The sequence below is a fragment of the Salminus brasiliensis genome, chromosome 8 (genome assembly GCF_030463535.1).
Source record: "Salminus brasiliensis chromosome 8, fSalBra1.hap2, whole genome shotgun sequence".
Classification (NCBI taxonomy): domain Eukaryota; kingdom Metazoa; phylum Chordata; class Actinopteri; order Characiformes; family Bryconidae; genus Salminus; species Salminus brasiliensis.
Window position 1 is genome coordinate 16798038 of NC_132885.1, and position 6000 is coordinate 16804037.

Consider the following 6000-nt stretch of genomic DNA (forward strand, 5'->3'; position numbering starts at 1 on the left):
GTTTGGAGTCCAGCACAGTTTGCTGATTTCCCTGCTCTAACAGACCTACAAAACCTGACAATTAACAGGTGATCTGCACTAAACTGTGCAGGAATCCGGCCCTCCAGAGACGTGTGAGTGTAAAGAACCCGTTAAAGCTCTAAATGATCTTCACTTGATGTAAAAGGTTCTTCACACTCACGCGTCTCTATTACAAACACAGGCTGTGACCAAAGTGGCTCATTTTAGGGCACTAATGAGTATGTCAGCCATTTTGCTCTGAGTGTTCAAACCGCAAAGGGGAATTTGAGCAGGATGTCGAGGGCACTACAATCTCCCACAATGCACTTGTAGGTTCTAACCATCGTAGCTTACTCCATCAGCTAAATATGGACCAGAATGCATTGTGAAAAAAAGAGCTGACTACACTTGCTGATATAAGCAAGCGATAGTTCCGAGCCACTGAAAGTCATGAATTTCAGATATTTTCCCTGGTAGTTCATTAATGGGAGGCTTATTGATCTAAGCAACATAACGGTTAAAGATTATTTCCTGAATAGCACAATGCTTTTACTAACTTTAATTCAGTATTCAGTTTTTTTTTTGTGTGTGTGTGTGTGTGTGTGTGTGTGTGTGTGTGTGTGTGGAGATTTTAACATGGTTTAGTCATTCAGGTGTTTGTTTATGGGACCGGTGCTGACGTAGTTGATGAGGAAGGGTCTGAATTCATTTGTGTTTGTAGATCTACTAATGAACTAAACAGTGCCTCCCTATATAGTGCAGTACTAATGAGGGAGTATGGATCTTTTTTGGTCACAGCCATGAACCTATATAGAACCAAATGTAGTTCTTCTATGGCATCGCTCAGAGAACCATGTGAAGCACCTTTATTCATGAGAGTGTAGGAAGTGGGGAAGTGACTGAGCATTCAGTTTCTCCAGAACCCTCTCCAGATTCATTTTCTTTTCATTCGTCTTTGTTTAATCCTCAGAGTCACTGCTTCAGTAGACAGTAGCAGTGGGAGGTTGGCCTAACAACAGTTTACTTAACAAAACAGTTCTACTCCAGGGACACGAGGGGAAAGAAAGGGCTGCCCTTAATAATTGCCTGTCTGCTTTTCAGGGCTGTGGTTACTAGGAGATGGTGCAGGAGGCATGTGGCAGTCAGTGCACACATGCAGGCCTAGTGTGCGTGGGCTGTGGCACTGGAGCCAGCCATGCATGAACCTGTAGACACTCTCGGGTAAAAGTGTTACACACTCCTGCCAGCCGAGCTAGCAGAATTATCCACTGCAGTGTTTCTTTTTCTCTTATGTTAATAAGAGGTTAGTTTTGCTTCTAAATATTTAGAGAACAACATCTACCTGCCTTCTGGTGAACAACCCAGGACAATCCTCTAGATCAGGGGTGGGCAACGGGGGCCGGATTTTACATTTAAGGCATTTAGCAGACACTCTTATCCAGAGCGACTTACAAAAGTGCTTCGCTATTTACTCAGAAAACACCCTTAGCTAGTTTATATAGACTAGAATCTGAAGATACCTCTTAAGCCTACATACTACTAAACAAAAAAGTCAACATGGAGACCATGGAGACTTGACACCACACTTCGGCCAAGTACTCTCAGAAAAGGTGTGTTTTCAGTCAACTTAGAAAAGCATGTAGAAAAGCTGTTCAGACTGTTCGGACACCCAGGGAAAGTTTGTTCCACCACTTTGGTGTCAGGACAGAAAAAAGCCTGGATGCTCGTCTTCCATGGACCTTAAGGGGTGGCGGAGCAGAGAGCCGAGGCATACTTGAAGCTTGAAGGACTCTTGGTACTGATCGTCTTTTGACCATTGCCATCAGGTACAAAGGGAATTCTTCTTCTACAAAAAGCCATTCTTGGCTTTTTGTAGGCCAATATCAGGGTTTTGAATCTGATGCGGGCAGCTACAGGATTCCAGCTCAGTTTGCGGATTTCCCTGCTCTAACAGACCTACTAAACCTGGCAATGAACAGGTGAGTTGAATCAGGTGTGCTTAAGCAGAAAAAGGACAAAACTATGCAGGAATCCAGCTCTACAGGACCAGAATTGCCCACCCTTTACCTAGATCCTTTGAGGCCGGAAGCATTACAACGGCAATCGATACTGAACCTTTGGTCTTTGTTTTTTGTGTATTTTCAAAGCAGGCCACACGAACCTAGAGATTGATGGTCTACACATATCCTACATTTTCTTTATGTAGTTCTCAGGCTCGTTCAAAAAAGACCTGCATGCTCTGACACCTACTTATCTCTCTGAACTACTTCATCCATTATACCTCATCTCGTCAATTAAGGTCCCCAGGTTAGGCTGTCCACTATAGATAGCAGGTCATTTAATGCTGCCCCCCCCCCTCTCTCTCTCTGGGACCTCATCTGTTTGCTCCTGCACATCTTGTTACCCTGGAAGCTCAGTTTAAACCCTTCTCAGAATACTTTCACTTCCTCTCAACATCCTACTTCTGGCCAGAATTATTATTATTATTATTATTATTATTATTAATAATAATAATAATAATAATAACAACAACAATATTATTATTGTTGCAGTCATAAAGCAACCATGGGTGTATAAAAAGGTGCTAAATCTAAATCTAACATATTATTGTAGTTTATTATCACACTGTATTTATAGCATGAATATGTGGATCTAAACTACTGTAGTCTGAACAGGCGAATATGTCAATAAGTTGTTTTTCATGACATTACAAAAACAGGAATCTCACAACAGGCTGTCTTTGCGGATTAGTTTCCATATGTCGACTGTATGAACTTTAACAATGTTTACATACTGCTTTTGTGTCAAAACAAATGTGGGAAAAACTCCTGTGGGAAATCCTTTGTTGTTTATGCATGTCTTGCTCAGTGTAAAATGTGTAAGACTGGTGCCATTCATAAATAAAGTCACATTCATAAATAGTCACGTACACAACTGATGTAATCATTTCTAAGCTCCCGGCACAAAGTAGAGAGTACGTTGCGCCTAGGGCTAGGAGATGATTACATCAACGCTGTCTACGTGAGGAGGAGTAAATGGCTGCGTTAAGCTGTGCTCATCTGATAACTCCAGTTTTAGTCAAGCCGGAACAAGAGAGTAGTTTGCTGCCGGAAATGCCATAAAACCCCCAGCTCATTTGAGCATTTCTTGCTGTCTGTAGTTGTAAAACATAAAAAGAGGCCTGTTGTAATAGTCGATATACAAAAATGATTATTTAATACCTTTAAAGGCCTCAATTTATTATTTTGTTGTTTTTTTTTTTAAACAAGAGCTTATTATTAATTTTGTGGAATTAACATTTAAACAACAAGACAACTTTCCCCTTAAAATATATTTTTTTGTAGTGACCATTCCCCCTGTTGGTATTAATTGTGGTTAAGTTTTCATGTATCTTATGATTAAACATGTACACTGGGTCATCCCTGGAGCAGAGAGATACACAGAAAATTGGAGAGAACACACACACAAGTAAAATAGTTCACCATCTGCTTCAGCAGTAGCTGCCAAGTGACAGTCTGAACAGATATCTCTACAACAGAGAGAATATTACAGCATTTTAGACAGCAAAGAAAATAATGGAGTATGCCCTCTTTAGCCATTCATTACTGTGCACAGTATGAATTACAGTATACACTGCTCAACAGATTTTTTTAGCTAATTTAATATGATCTATAGGGGGCTCTAGATCTGAGATATCTGTGGGTTATATTGCAAGCACAGCTTGTTTTATTGAGAATGTTATATATATATATATATATATATATATATATATATATATATATATATATATATATATATATATATATATATAGGTCAGGGGACTTTTGTGGCCATTCCAAAAGCTTTAGTGGCATGGTGGATTTGAGGTATTTTTTGAATCATTATCCCATTGTATAACCCACCCTGTTTTCAGCGTCATCCTTATAGCTAATGGTTAGATAACTGATTCCAGGATTTTCTGGGGGTTTATTTCATTCCCTGAATGGGATCTGTACGTCTCTTCACCTCTGCAATATTGTTGATTCCACTAGCAGCAACACAACCCAAAGCATGACAGATCCACACCCATGTATGCACAGTTGGCAAGGTGTTCTTTTCATGAAAAGCATTTTTTATTCATGTTTACTCAAATCTAAATAAAGCCCCTTTCCGATGTGCACAGTAATTCATAATTTTCCAGACATTACCCTGAAGCACTGAAGTCATTTTCTGTCCTTTCATAAATATTTAACCAAGTCTGTTCACTTTTTCAGCAAAAGTAACATATCTAATTTTACCTGACATATTTCATACCAGAGATATTCCATTGAGCGATTAAACTATACTTGATATTCAAGCCACTGGACTGCTGGCTTCTGCTAAATGTGCTAAAAAATAAGAGTGTGGGAAAATCACAGTACCCTTGTGGCTATTATGTGCACATTACTTTAAGACAACATGAACATCTCAAACAGGACAGCACATGTGCTTTGGTACTAAGCCAACTGTCTTGACATGGTCACCCATGTCAAAGAAATAGTGGAAAATAGGTCAGTGCAGACCTATCCCTTGCCTTTTTCTATGGCTCAATGCCCCAGTTTTTGTAGCAGCAGTTTTATCCTGACGGAGAATACAGTGGTCTCGTTAAAGAGTTCATATTTATGAACCAGCATTTTATTGCTCTGATACATTTCTGGTTGTTTTAGTGCAATAGACCCTGTTCTATAAAAACTGTTACATCAGCATTTCTCATGGTAATTTGACTGATTGAATGAGGCCCCCAGTAACTGTTTGCCAGAACAGAGGTCTGTTAGGAATAAAAGTCATGTGTGAACACTAGGCTTGAAGTGACTGTGTCTGATTCCAACTGCCACATCACCCTGGGACTGTGACCCACTTACTTTGTGTTCAGGAGACACCCAGACACACCCAAAACGGACTGCTGAGCTTGGTACATTAAATAGCCATGCACCTTTTGTCCTGCAAACAGCTGCATCAATACAGCAACAAATGTCTAGCTCTTTTGAACTCTAATTGCCAGACCTCCACATAACGCAATAAGGGTTGATAATGTTTAAAATGTTAGGCCTACACATTGTAATGGTGGCTTACTGGTTCAAGCACTAGGTTGTTGACTACAAGGTTGTGGGTTTGAAACCTGAGTTTGACTAAGCTGCCACTGTTGGGCCTTTTGTTGTTAACCTCTCTCTCCATAGGTGGTGGGTCTCTCTCCTAGTGAGGATAAAGCACCACGCTCATAGCAAGTATAGAACCTACAACCTTGTAGGCAATTACCCAGCACTGAGACACTAGTCTGTCCGTCCGTTTGTCCGTCTGTCTGTCCGTCCATCTACTGCTAGAAAAGTACTGCCAATAAAAATAGGACTCTCTGGAGGAGATTAACATAATCCTTTTGGCACCATGCCTAATGCCAGTTGTGGGCTACAGGGGTAAAAAGCCCCCCCAGCATTGAGCTGTGGAGCAGTGGAACTGTATTCTCTGGATTGGTGGTTGGGGAGTTGGGGAGTTGGGAATAAGGTGGGGTGGTGGTCATCCAACTTCCTGATCTCGCTGACGCTCTTGTCGCTGAATGCAATCAAACCCTCACATCAATGTTCCAAAACCTATTAGAAAGCCTTCCCTGGACAGTAGCGATTTTTACTTCAACAAAAGCAGGATAAACTATAGTTTATATTCTTGATTTCAGAAGAAACAATGTGTGAGCATGTGTCCCAATACTATGGTCCATATAGTGAATACAAGAGCGTAAAGCACATGAGGATATTAGTGCTTAAAGAACACTGATCAATTGCAAATGTCAGTACTAATTAGTACAAACAGCATAATTAAACTGGTTTAATTAGAATAGAAATGACTGTATTCAGTATAATTACAATCAGAAATGCTTTATTCATCTCAGGAGGAAAATCAGGGGAGAGTGTGAACACAGTCCCCCACTACCAGAACTTATGCAGTCAAGAGTATAGGTGTCCAGGAGATTATCTAAATATTAGTTTTTAA